We start from the raw sequence: 13880 nt of genomic DNA, 5'->3' as shown, positions 1-13880 counted from the left end.
TTACTTGCCATTCAATCCCATCACCTGAAATAAAATACTTGAGACAACTGTAAACTAAATGTCAGCCCTCTTTCTTGTCAGAGAAGACACCTTGTCCATTCAGCAGAATTAATCAACTTACCCTACCTGAAAAATATTTTTTTAAAGCAGTCTTACAGAAATTCAATAGAAAATAATATGGAAGGATTTGAATGGAAAGGTTTGAACAGTGGAATATAAATCCTGATATAGGACTGCAGATGTTTTAAATACAAAGATTTTTAACCCTGATATTCATCCATGTTATACCAATGATATGAACAAGCAGAATCAGAGACCTGCAGTAAAGTGCAAAAAGTATATTTCTATACTATGCATGAAATTGAAAACAAATCATATGCTACAGCACAGTTTCTTCAAACATCTTTTTCCAAAGCCAGCGGCTTCATGGTAATATAATTTAGGTGATGAGCATGCTTGGATAAATGCCATGTGGGCCACAAACTACCTACTCCACCAAAAGAAACTGCTGTCCCAACTTATCCCAGCTTCCTTTGCACCCCCCATTTTAATTTTTTCCAGTGCAGTAATTGCAATAGCACTGACATGAGTCAGGACTTACTCCAAAATTCTCCACAGCTCCTTTTAGAAAATACATAGGGGTATATACTGAAAGTATCTCCTGACAAGCAGATCTTTTGGGGATTATGTTGCCGCCCCTCTCCCCACCTGCCCTTTCTCTTCCCTTTATTTTTTGTTGCTTATGAGATGGATGGTTATTATCAGTTTATTATTACTGTTTTTCCACAGACTTTCTCAAATGTCAAGTGAATCTGATCTGGAGTTCAGGCCCATAATTACACTGGCCTGACTCCAGGAACTCGTAAATAAATCGGTGGTGGCTGCAATGGCTGCCAGAGCTCTGTCATTCTGCTCTTCTGAGGGTGGACAGAGGCTTTGGCTCTTTTCTAAAATTCTACACTTGCCCCAGAGTTTTTCACACCTTCTTTTAAAAGACCCTAGGCTTCCTCCCTCCAGTTTGGCATAGACTTACACAGGAAGAGAAAGCTACTAACCTGCCACATTGTTGAATACGTTCATTTAGAAAAGCAGCTGAAATGCAGATTGTTACTTTTTTCTTGCTGTCTCCATATGTGGAAACCTCTCAGGAACAGATATATTTCTGTCTCTCTGCTCTGGCCTCTTTGTTGACGTTAATAGTTTACACTGGGCTCTACAGTGAGGCACATCGCTCTCACAGTATATTGACTGTGCTGAGCTGCAGAGGTCAGTTCCAAAGCTTGGCAAGACAGTCTCTTAAATGTAGAGATGTCTGGACTCAAGACCATGGATTTAGAAGAAGCAGGCACAACTTTAATTCACAGGCCTGGCTTACTGAAGTCTGAGAAGTTTACTAGTAAGTTTAAATGTTACTTTCAAGCCTGTTTCTAATCATATCAATGCGTATACAGCACAGCATCTGGTTACAGAACAGAATCTCCACCCAGCAACTTAAAACAATGCTACAGATGTTTATCTTCTCATATCCTCAACACTTTTTTTGTTAAAAACTTCAAATAAACTACTCAAGCACATCATGAGAGCTGATTCAGGATATGTAACCATTCAGAAACTGGTTCCTTTCCTTCAGCCTCATCTGCAGTTAGAACTAGTCTCCACGTCACCCATCGAATGGTGCAGGCGGCAGCATAGATCACAACTTGCACTTTATCTACAGTGGGTTTGTACCAGAAGCTAAAATAGTTCCTGAAATCAGAGCTAATCCTGAGTGCAGACAACACCTCAGACTGCCAACTACTTCCAAATGTTTTTAAGATGTGAATACTTGTGTGCTGCCAATGAGACTGAGATGACCAATTCTTTTCACATGGGTCACTCAAAGGCAAGCAAATAGTAACACTATTTCATTGGTGCTAACCTGGTTTATATTCATACCAGTCACGTAAAGGTGAAAGTTCCAGAACTCCTTTACAATAGGTTGAGTCATTGTGTCTTCTGCAGATTACTTTTCAGAACAAAACAAGATACTTATGGGAGTGAAAAACACTGAAATCTTTGCAAAAGAATGTCATTTCTTTCCTATATCACCCCCAGGGAGCCCCATTGTTTAAATAAGCATTTGCTTGTGCCCCAAAGTACAGATGTTTTTGACTCCCAGCATAAATCAAACATGCTTGTGTCTAACACATTAAAAAAGTGGGGAAAATAATCTTTTTAACTGACATGGATTAAGATGGTTGGTTTCACTCAAATTATGCTTCTTTAATAATCTTAATTCTTTCCTGGTTCTTCTGGAAACAAAAGATTCAACATACCACGCCTCCCTCTCTTCCCTTGGAATTCAGATCAATCTTTTACTCTTTTTAAAATGTAAATTTGAAATAATCATGTATCTGGATCATGGATTAGGTTTGCAGGAGAAAAATCTCTGGCAGAAGACGGCAGGGACTGTGCCTAAAGCTAAATCCAGACGAATCAGTAGTGAACTAGGGGTGGAAACAGAGTTCTTGTTAAATGGGTTGTGGGTTTTCAACTGTAAAAGTTCCATCAAGAAACCACTCTGATATTTAAAAACAAATAAGGACAGCCTCGTGTCAATCACAGCAAAAGCAAATTTAATGTTTCAATTACTTTCTTCTCCCCTCCATTCCAACAATCCTCTCAGGCCTGTGCTACAGGGTGTTTTTTGCAGGATCAGAATTCCATCTTTAAATGCTAACAATTCTGGTGAGAAGGTGCTGCCTCTTTTTTCCGTAAGGAAAGGTAAAGTCTTTGATGGTTTCAAATAGGGCTGTTGGACAACCGGACCAATTTTGTTGAAAGGCAGCAGGACAAACCATATTTTCAAGGCCACTTTTTAATCCAAGATTTTTAACCTTGTTATGGTTTATGTTTGACCTCCCTTCCACACTAGCTTTCCTCCTTCTCTCCCTCAATCAGATTGGAAGGACACACCTATGCTTTCTATTTGATGTGGGTTTCATGTATCTGCACAAAGTAATTCATAACCACCAGGCAAAAGGCATGTGCCCACACCACATCATTATCCTGCAATTAAGAGACTTCTGCCTGCCACAAAGCTATAAAGCCCAGCAACGTTTCAAGCTAAGCACTCAACATTCAGTTCTGAACTCATCTGGAGCACAAAGCTGCTGTAATGCTGCAGACAAAGACACTTCGTAGTGTGCCTTGTGAAGTACTCATTGGGTGTTGATTTGAAAGTTTTTAGGTTTGTCACATCTTAGCATGTTTCTACACCTTATGATTTCCTCCTGTTTCTCTGCACAGACCTCATGCAGATATGGAGAAGATAGCTCCACTCTTGCGTATGCAACTGAATGGAACAGAAGCATCTGTTCTGTTTAGTTCCATGTGTTCTCTACCTAAGTTGTCAGGTTTAACATATTCTTCAGATGATTCCCTCTTTGGTAACTCAATGTGTGGTATGTGCTGTAGTTCTGTTTCAAGTTGTGTTTTAAGATCTGACCAGGCGAAGCAGGGCTTGAATTCTCCATGTAATTCACCTAGAAAAATGTTTGTCTAAAGTAAAAGATTAAAGTGAGAGGAATATAAAAAGAAAGGACGATTCTACTTTCTGGGCTGTTTAGGTATGAATGCTCTGCTTCCCCTTTACTGTGTGAACAAATGCCTTTCCTGCACCACTGCAGGAAAAGTCTACAACATCACAATCGTATTTCTTCCATTTTCCTAACGATGCCTTGGTTTTAAACAAGCGCATCTGAGCAATAAAAAAGTTTCTCCCTTTAAATAAAAAGTGGTGATTACTTTCTCTTCTCCCAACTTCTACCCCATGTGGTCCCAGTAGAAGGGAGAAAGCAGGACACTCATTGAATTGCTCCTCTAGACAGCCTTCTCCCCAAGGGCTCCAGCCCAGCAGGAGCAACCTCTCCAATTTGGTCAAGATGGCCTGGAAGGATCGCGTGAGTTAATGAAGACAACAAAGTCCTATGTCTCTGCATGTACACTATAGAGAAATACTGTCCAGAAACGTTGCCGATGCAGGAGCCACCCCGGTAGTTCAGCAAACGCCCGGGTCGTGCTGCTGAGACCTGCCTGGTCCCTTTGCTGCACCGGAGCTCTCCTTGGGCCTGGTGCCCTTTAAATAAATAACTAAACGCTCCTTGCGCCAGCCATGACGAAAGGGTCCCAAAAGTCTCCCGCCGCACTTCAACACGTTGGCTGGAGAGGCCGCCGTGGATGGATGGGGGAAGGCCCAGGTCCCCGGTACCCTCACCCTAGTGTGACGGCGGGCTCCCGAGCCCACGGCACGCCGCCTCCCCGCCCGCCAGCGCGGGGAGCCTGAAGCCGATCAGCCGCTGACTCGACCCCCACAGCACGGGCGTGCTGGCACCCTGTGCCGTGGCACCCCCTGCCCCACGGCGCTCACCCGCGGTGCCCCCCACTCCCCGCGGGACTCTCTCGGGGAGAGGCGCCTGAGGCAGGGCCCAAGGCTTCCCTCAGGCCTCCGCCGAGCTCCGGCCCCGCGTGGGCGCCAGCTACGGGACGAGGTCGAGCTGGGGCCGCTGCCGTGCCTCAGCCTCCACTGAAGGGCTTCGCCCCGGCGCCGGCGGCCGCCACCTCCGCCAGGAGCTCCCGGCAGGTGACTCCACCCGGGCGCACCATGCCACTCGTGTCGCCGTCCGCCCGCGCTGACCCGTCGCCTCAACCCGCCGCCACACCTCGCCCCCCGCCACGCCGGGCGCGGCCCCTTTAAGGAGTGGAGCAGCGCCTCCAAGAGGCGCGCGGAAGCGGGGCGCGCCGGGCGGGGGGCGCGGGGGCGGGGCCAGGGGCGCGCCCCATCCCGCCCCGTCCCGCGTGGGGCCGCGTAGCGACGCGCGGCCGCTGCTCCCCGCGCGCCGGCCGGGGTGGGTCGCGCCCGCTCCCCGCCAGGGCGCTGAGGCGAGGGGCGCCGCCCCGCCCCGCCGATCCGAGGAGGCGGCCCCCTGCGGCGGGGGGCCGCGCCGCTTCCCCCGCCTCACTCCGCCCCGCCGGCCGGCCGGAGGGACGGAGGGGACGGGCAGACGGACGGACGGAGGCCGCCCGCCCGCCCGCTCGCCCGCCGGAGGCTGTGGCTGCCCCTCGGCCGCCGGCTGTGAGGTGAGTAGGGGCGGCGGCGCCCCTTTCCCGCCGGAGGGAGACCTGCGCGGTGCCGGGGCGGGCGCTGCCCCCCGGGGCGCGGCCGCCGCCTCTGAGGAGACGCCGTGGGCTCCGCGCTCGCCCGGGGAGCGGGGCTCGGCCGCGGAGGTGCTGCGCGAAACTTGCCCGCTTCCTCCCGGCGCCCCTGCCGCTCGCGGCCGAGCTGTCAGTCCGGCTTCGGGCTCTTCTCGGCGCAGCAACCTGTAGAGGCTGGAGGGCGCGCGCCGCCTGCCCTCCCCGCGCGGGCCCCCGCGGGCTGCGGGCGCACCTGCGGCCGGCGCCGCGGCCCCTCTCCGCAGTCCCGGGAGAGGCGGCGGCCGGGGTGCTGCGGGGAGACCCGGGTGCGGCGGCGGGCGCCGTGCGGGGCGTCCTGCGAGCAGTGGGAGCAGGGAGCCGCGGGCGCGGCAGAGGGTGCTCTCCCATCGGCACGGGCCGCTTTGCAGCGGGGACGGGAAATTTGTGAAGGAGTTTTGTCTCTTCTTTCGGCTGGGGAATAAAAGGCAGCGGCAGTAGGGGCGGCGCGCACGTGTGGTGTAGAGAGAGAGGCTTTATGGTTCTGGTGGTGGTACAGCACAGCGGGGTACTGGGAAAGGCTGCCTAAATCGATGGGGTCCTTGTTTATTGATGTGTGGAACCTCTTTGGCCCACAGCCCAATAACTGTTGAAGAGGTTGGTGCTCACCTTCCCTGTCTAAAATGGGTCAGCGGTGAGATCGCAGCTTGCCCCGACTTGTCTGAACTCCAGAAAGCAACGAGGTGGTTAGAAAGGGGGGAAACAATGAAGTATTGTGATTAATAGGAAAAAAAATTAGTAGGGTCTGCTGATAGTTATGAGCGCAGTGCTTGTAGGGTTTTACATAGAGCATGGTCACCCAATGCTGCAGAGCTGACTGTTTAATGATACCTTTGGATCCATTTTACTTCTTAAAGTCTGCATGTTATCCTGGTCTTTGACGCTCTTAAGAGGGACTTAAGTGGTCTTGCAAAGGCTGAGCGTACTCGAGTTTATTACTTGGCAGGGGGCAGCAGCATGGGGCCTGGGGAGCAAATAGGAAGTGAAAATTACTCATTTAGTTTTGGTATTGTTCTGGGTCTTCGACAGTTGTTAGTGTCATTTTGGGCAGATCTTAGCTCAGATAACATCTTACGTGCTGAAAGATAGTACTCTTACCCTGGTAGATATATAGTTCTTCTGGGTGTGTGAACAGTCCCTCTGATAACTTATGGAAAATGTTCTAAAGTAGTCTGGTTATTTTTATCGTGGCAAGTGCATTTCTTTAAGAGTAAACCAAACTGTGTCATACTGAAAAATGTTCTCAGCCTGTAATTATCTTAATCTCATGTGTCCAAAATGAAAACAAAAGCCACGTGAAAATGTAAACCTCTCTTGACGGGTTCACGTGGCTGACGAGGTTTATGGCAACAGAATTGTGTGCAGTGTTACCACATTAAGGTGTCATTGCCTCTGACCTGAACGTGCAGCTCAAGATGAGGTTGTGCTGTCCGCTGGCTCTGTATGCTGCCCTGCCTAACCAACAGCAGTGGAGTTCCAGCCTGTGTTTTCAGAGGAACAGTCCTGGTTTCCTGATGGTCTGTGTCAAGCCTCTGTGAGACAGAGGTGCCTGTTGTGGTGGCAAGAGGGAAGAATAGCGGTAATGTGCTCAGCTCATGAAACACAGGCCTGACAGCTGTTCCTGCCACGAGACATTCTTCCCTGGTGGGATGTTCAGAGGCTTGATGTGTGTCCTGGGGTTAAACCATGACAATATGTCATCCTGTTTTCCTGTGCCTCTTGAGGCCTTAATAAAAGGGCGTGGGCCTGGTCCTTACATGCATCTGGCCATAGGTAACAGCATAGTGAGATGCACTAGAGTAAGTTTTCAGTTCTGCTTTGCTTGCCTGTCTGAAGACTTTGTTGGATGTTATTGTATTAAGTGAGATACATTCAAAATTTTTCTTTACTACCCTGATAGTAAATATGCTTCAGCTTTCACTTTAAAGGAGTTGAGTGTTAATTATAAGACTTAGAGCTCTATCCTAGTATAGATGTGTGTGCCTGTAAGTTTATCTGGCCATGGTATCATTATTAACCTCTCTAATACAGGCAGGACCAAAGTGTCTGCCCTGTGTACAAACTTCTGAAATTGCCACAGGAAAACCGTGGGCTTTTCAGCAGTGAAGTTTTGAACAAAATTCCTGTTTTCAGGTGAGTGTTAGCTCCCGCTCAGCGTGTCTGACTGTATTCCCCTGGGGGAATCATTTCACACTCTTTGTTACCGTTGAAAATTTATAGTTCCCAACTGCACTGCTCAGTTCTGTGTGGATGCAAACCATGCTGACTCACATGCTGAACTGTTGCAGCCTTGCTCCATGTAAACACAAGCACACTTCTAAAATATTTAATTTGTAATGTCCTCTGTGGAGAGCTATCCCACAGCTCCTGGCATAATTCCCAGAAGCAGCAGATTCTGGGGTACTGGGAGTTTCAAAGGCCATCAGTGCCCGGCGGGATAACCGTCTGCACTAGTTTAGTGTAGTTTATCCTGGCACTGGGACAGTTCAAACTGAACAGGTATTTAATCTTGCTTAAAGTAAGTCTGCTTTGAACAATACTTGGTATGTGTATAAACGATTTAGAGCCTGTTGGGACATGGGTGTCAGAAGATCTGCATGGTAGGGAAATCTTTGTTATGGCAAGTAAACTTTGGTGTAGATGTACCTCCTAACAATTTAAAAAAGAAAAAAAAACTTGTGTGTGTATAGTTATAGTAAAGTCAGGAATAAGTTATTAAAAGATTTGTTTTCTTAATTCCTCTGTGGCAAATAACAGCAGTAATTGTTTTGTGAAAGAGCTAAGTGTATACCCACATGTAAAGTGCTTGTTAAAAAGAACTTCTCAGAAAGGTGGAAATTCACCCTCCCATTGATGCCCACAAATATCCTGATAGGTCCTTTAATTGAAAATAAACTACAATATAGGATTTTACTACAAAGAAGGGCAGTGGAACCAAACAGTGATTTCCAAGTACACTGATTTTGTCTGTAGCTGGTAAGTACAGCACTGGAATTTTAAGATAAATGCCTCCTCCTTTGAAGTAGTAATTAGTTTAGTGGAGACTAATTGATGAGGAACTAGAGTTCCTTGGTGTTTTGTAGATTTTTTTATTTGGTTTGGGGTTTGTTTTTTGTTTAATTTATTGTTGTGATGTTGGTCGAAAGAGTAATCCATTAGGATAAATATGGAGAGTAATTTGGGAGAGGTTCAGTGCAGTTTATTGGTGGTCCAGATCATTCACATCTCACTTGCTCATGTGGGTTGACTCTCAGTGCATTACCTGTAACTGTTAAAAGTCATCTGTTCGCTGAACTGTGCTAAGCTTCGCCAATGTCTTAACTCACTCCAACATCCTGCACTTGTTTCAAGCTTCCATTCTTACTTTTTTATTTTGAGAACATGACTTTAGAGACACTAGAGTAGTGGGATGTGCTCAAAGCTGCATAAATCTGGGTAGCAGAACTGGTTCAAAACTCTAGAGAAAAAGCTCCCGGTGCAGGTGGGGCTCTAGAGCTCATACTTCTGTCCCTTGGGGATACAAGCCATTGCTCCCTTTACCACCACATGGCAGTATTTGCAGCTGCTCCTAGCAAGTGCAGCGTCAGTGCAGCTGGAAAAGCAAACCTGTTCTTACCTTTACATATGGTAGGATCTGAAGGTAGCATGCCTGTTACTGCTTTGCCTGCAAGAAGGGCACTTAGCATAATAATATTTTGGTACCAAAAGCATCTTTTCTGGAAATGGGATTCAAGGCTCTACTTATTTTCCTTCTTTATTCGGTACGTATATAGGGGGAATTTCTAAGAAATATGGCTTAATTCACAAATGGATTTCTTTATCAGAAGTCTGGAATTGAAGTGTACAGGTGTGGCATTCTGTTGCTTAGGTGTGTTGAGAGATGTTCTTACCACTGACAGTCCCATTAATTACAAGGCAGAATCTTACAACGCATATTTCAAAATCCCCCTTTCTGTGATGGCTATTAGTGGCATTTTTCTTTGTAAAAGCGACAGAAGTTAAAAATTGCGCCTGTGTCTGTTTTTGTTGCTCAGACAGCTGTCTTTGTCCAGTTTGAACTATCATATGCTGAGTAGCTTTTAACTGGGATTGTAACAGTAATGGCTATATGCAGAGACAGTAGAAATCTTTCAATGCCATCTCCTCCTCTCAGTCAGAAATGTTTCTTTTCGGTTAGACTTTTTAATCAAGATGCAGTGGGATGAGACATTCCATTACTAACTCTGTTTTGGTGCCTAGCATAATTAGGAGCATTATGGTATGGAGTAGTAGCCAGTTTGTTAGCACTATTTAATCATGGTTTGTCTCAAGCAAGACAGATGGAACCACTGATACTGTGCTTCTGAGACTTGAAAATTGGGAAGATCACTTGAAATAAGGTGATGCAATTTTTGTGCAAGGTCATCTACAAAATTGTGTTGTCTTCAGATGGTAGTTGTGAAACAAGCAAGTGCTCCTTGCAACATACAATCAGTTATTGCATAAGCAGCAGCAAATAAAGGACTATCCCTCTGTCTAGGTAGAAGCAGGGTGATGTATTGTCTTCAGGTGCCAACTTGCTTTTACACCAATGTGCAACACTAGCATAAAAAAAGCTGTAAAATAGCCCATGTTTATTTAAACCCTCCTTTCTAGCACACTGAACAACTTTCTCTGAAGTGGATAGCTAACTTCTGTGTAGTCACTGTCTATATTAAGAGTTTGTATATGGCTGTCTTTCTAATGCTAGCTGGAAAATACTGTCATGAGAGAAGTTATTTTTTTTACATGTTAGATGGCAACCCATTGGTCTGAATAATGCATTGTTGGAAACTGTTGGTGGTAAAGTAACAGCAGTTTGGAAAGCTGTATGACCCTAACCCCGACCTGTTTTAAAGGGTAACTTGTAATACAGAATCTTGTATGGTTTAATCCAGTTGGAGGGCCAGCTGTCTGTTTTGGAAATCAGACTGCTGCCTTTTAAGATGAAAGCCATATTTTTGTGAATATGAACTCTTTTGTATCTGCTTGCTCTGCCTTGTCTGAGGGAGGGAGCAGCTGTAGTGCATTCGCCAGACCTACATTTGGCTGTTTTGGCTGTTGCTGCCATTGTGTTGTGTGTAAACATGTACCATTATTTTGGATCACATAGCAGCCTGTTCAAAAGGGTCTCGCATTCCCCAGCTGTTCCGCAACTTTTCCATCTCTGAGCTTGCCAGCTGCTTAATACAGGCAACTGTAGCTGCATTTGTTTCTTTGGTGTTAAGTATTAGTGGAGATAAAATTGACTTCTTGTTAAATGGTAGGAGCTGCGAGCCCCTCTCCTGCTTCTAATGGACTTAAAACAAAAGTAGACTCTTCTTACCATATCAAAGTTGTCAGAAGTCTTCGTTGCCAATAGTTGGATGATTGCATAGAAATCTTATTTTCTTAGCTTTGATGCAAATATGAAATACAATTGTGTTTACATGTATATGTACCTCCACAGCCTGTGATAGTAACTAATCCGAAAGAACTGGGGTGTGAAAAGGTGCCCCTTAAAGCCACGTCAACAGCTCTTTTGTTTCCCCACTTCTCTCTGAACAATATTCAGTTCAACAAGGCATCCTCTGCCTTGTATTTGCAGTGAGTGCTCAGTCCAGGTGAGGGACCGTAGGCCGAGCCCTGCCTTCTGTTTTTTTCCATCCAGCTTGCTGTCTCTGCCGTGAAAAGGATAGGAAACATCCAGGAAATGTTCTGTGTGGCTGAACTCCTCTTTTCTGCAGCAGAGAATCCATAACTGTCTCCCTGGAGCTATAGAAGTTAAAAGCTAGACTCTCTTTTTATGGTGAATTTCAGTGGAAGCTTTGAACAGTGTACATTCAAGCACCTTCCGAAAAAGGAGATAATTCTGTTAATGACTGAAGTTACTGTTCTGAACATTTAACCTGTTCTACAATATCAGTTTGTAACTTTGGGTGAGAAGAAGCATACAGTTGGTTGCTGCAAGAGCTTTTTAAAGATAGTGATAAAGCTAAGTTTACAGAGGCTTGAGCTGGTTTCATTAAATAGTATTCCGTATTCCCGTACAAGGGGATAAATCAGGCATTTTCCTGAAAACCTATTTAATGCAGTTTATAGTTGAAGATCGTAAATTTGAATTTTCCTGGCTGTGTGAATCATCTCATGGTGAAGAAGACTGGAAGGCGATGACTTGTGCATTCTTGCTGTTGATAGCAGAAAAGGCTGCCTGTGCCTCAGGCTCCTAGCTACCCATTGTAACTGGTCTGAAAACCCTGTTATTTAGAGAGGAAATTTTTAGGTGACTGCAGATATATTTCTTTTTTCCTACCTTTTTTTTCTTTCACCAGGCCTAGCTGGTTGTACCTTTTATGTTCATGTTAAACATCAATACTACCTAAATGATGCTAATAAGAGGATGATTCTGGTTTAATAATAGAGCATTGCCCTGTAAAAACAAAACAAAAACACAATAAGAAGTCTCTCGATTTAAGGTAGCATATTTCAGGATCTGTTTTTCATATCTACAAATAGTCGAGAGTTTGAACTTCCCCATTCTAATGCTAGTGTCTTTTAAGAAGTTGAAATGCTGTCTTTGGCTAGGTGCTTGCTCTTGTCTTCTGAGAATTACTCTTTCGGATTCAGTGTTGCAGTCCTAAATCAGTATTTGTCAAAACGTAGCAGAAATACAGGCTTATAGTTTGAAATGATCATATGATTGACGCAGGATGCAGAGAAGGCAGAATTACTGAATGCCTTCTTTGCTTCAGTCTTTACTGCTAAGGCTGGCTCTCAGGCATCCCAGCCCCCAGAGGTAAGAGAGAAAATCTGGAGAAAGGAGGACTTCCCCTTGGTTGAGGAGGACTGGGTTAGAGATCACCAAGGCAAACTGGATCTTCACAAATCCATGGGCCCTGATGGGATGCACCCACGAGTGCTGAGGGAAGACAGGATTGGTGCCTGAGGACTGGAGGGTAGCCAGTGTCACTCCAGCCTTCAAAAAGGGCAAGAAGGAGGACCTGGGAAACTATAACTCAGCCTTACCTACATCTATCAAAAGATGATGGAACAGTTCATGCCTGCAGATGACCTCCAGAATGTAGAGGAAAAGAAGGTTATCAGAAGTAGTCAGCATGGATTCACCAAGGGAAAGATCATGTTCGACCAACCCGATAGCCTTCTGTGATGGTGTGACTGGCTGTGTAGATGAAGGGAGAGCAGTGGATATTGTTTACCTTGACTTCAGCAAGGCTTTTGACACTGTCGCCCATAACGTCCTCATGGACAAGCTAAGGAAGTGTGGGTTAGATGAGAGGACAGTGAGGTGGTGAGAGAACTGTCTCAACTACAGAACTCAGAGGGTTGTGATCAATGGAGCAGAGACTGGACGGAGACCTGTAACCAGCGGTGTTCCCCAGGGATCTGTGCTGGGTCCAGGCCAGTTCAACATATTCATCAATGACCTGGACAAAGGGACAGAGTGTACCCTCAGCAAGTTTGCTGATGATACAAAACTGGGAGGAGTGGCTGGTACACCAGAAGGCCGTGCTGCCATCCAACGCGACCTGGACAGTCTGGAGAGCTGGGCCGAGGGGAACCTGATGAAATATGACAAAAGCAAGTGTAAGGTCCTGCACCTGAGGAGGAACAACCCCATGCACCAGTACAGGTGGGGGGTTGACCTGCTGGAAAGTGGCTCTGCTGAGAAGGACCTGGGAGTGCTGGTCAGCAAGCTGACCCTGAGCCAGCACTGTGCCCTTGTGGCCAAGAAGGCCAATGGTATTCTGGGGTGCATTAAAAGGAGTGTGGCCAGCAGGTCGAGGGAGGTTATCCTCCCCCTCTACTCTGCCCTAGTGAGGCCACATCTGGAGTGCTGTGTCCAGTTCTGGGCTCCCCAGTTCAAGAAAGACAGGGAACTGCTGGAGAGAGTCCAGCGGAGAGCTATGAAGATGATCAGGGGACTGGAGCATCTCTTATGAGGAACAGCCTCATGCCTTTTCTGGGAAAGCCGTCTCTCATGAGACCTGGGTTTGTTTAGCCTGGAGAAGAGAAGACTCTGAAGGGGGGATCCTATCAATGCTTATGAATATCTGAAGGGTGGGTGTCAGGAGGATGGGACTGGACTCTTTTCAGTGGTGCCCAATGACAGAACAAGGGGCAATGGCCAGAAGTTGGAACACAGGAAGTTCCACCTGAACATGAGGAAAAACTTCTTTCCTGTGATTGTGACAGAGCAGTGGAACAGGCTGCCCAGGGAGGTTGTGGAGTCTCCTTCTCTGGAAATATTCAAAACCCGCCTGGATGTGTTCCTGTGCCCCCTGCTCTAGGTGTCCCTGCGCAAGCAGGGGGGATGGATGAGATGATCTCCAGAGGTCCCCTCCAACCCCTCCCATTCTGTGATATTAGATACATAGTTACGTTAGCTGAGCAAAGTCATGGATGTTAGCTTAAAATATGTAGTTAATACAGAAAATGTAGAAATGAATGTGTATTCTGGATTTAATAACTACATGTATGAATGGTCCTTCAGAAAACAGGTAACGGGTTCTCGTCCAGAACAGCAGACTGTCTATGCTTCAGAAATAGAGGAAGACAACTGAGTGTGATACTGAGGGCAGGGAAGCATGGGTGGGGGGAATGGAGGAGGAAGGTCTGTCACAAAGAATGTTAGG

At 46.3% G+C, this 13880-nt stretch overlaps 1 protein-coding gene across 3 annotated transcripts in view; it reads left to right on the top strand.

The window, feature by feature from the left end:
* The first annotated feature begins 4981 nt into the window (after positions 1 to 4981).
* The window catches only part of SVIL (supervillin), a 147690-nt gene continuing 138791 nt past the window's right edge, over positions 4982 to 13880 (top strand). For all 3 annotated transcript variants that reach the window (XM_075082544.1, XM_075082536.1, XM_075082534.1), the window contains exon 1: positions 4982 to 5118. The gene's annotated coding sequence lies outside the window, so the exon portion shown is untranslated. The remainder of the gene's footprint in view (positions 5119 to 13880) is intronic.

The sequence above is a fragment of the Phalacrocorax aristotelis genome, chromosome 2, assembly GCF_949628215.1.
Source record: "Phalacrocorax aristotelis chromosome 2, bGulAri2.1, whole genome shotgun sequence".
Classification (NCBI taxonomy): Eukaryota; Metazoa; Chordata; class Aves; order Suliformes; family Phalacrocoracidae; genus Phalacrocorax; species Phalacrocorax aristotelis.
Note: the sequence above shows the minus strand (reverse complement) of the source record. Positions and strands in the feature narration are given on the sequence as shown.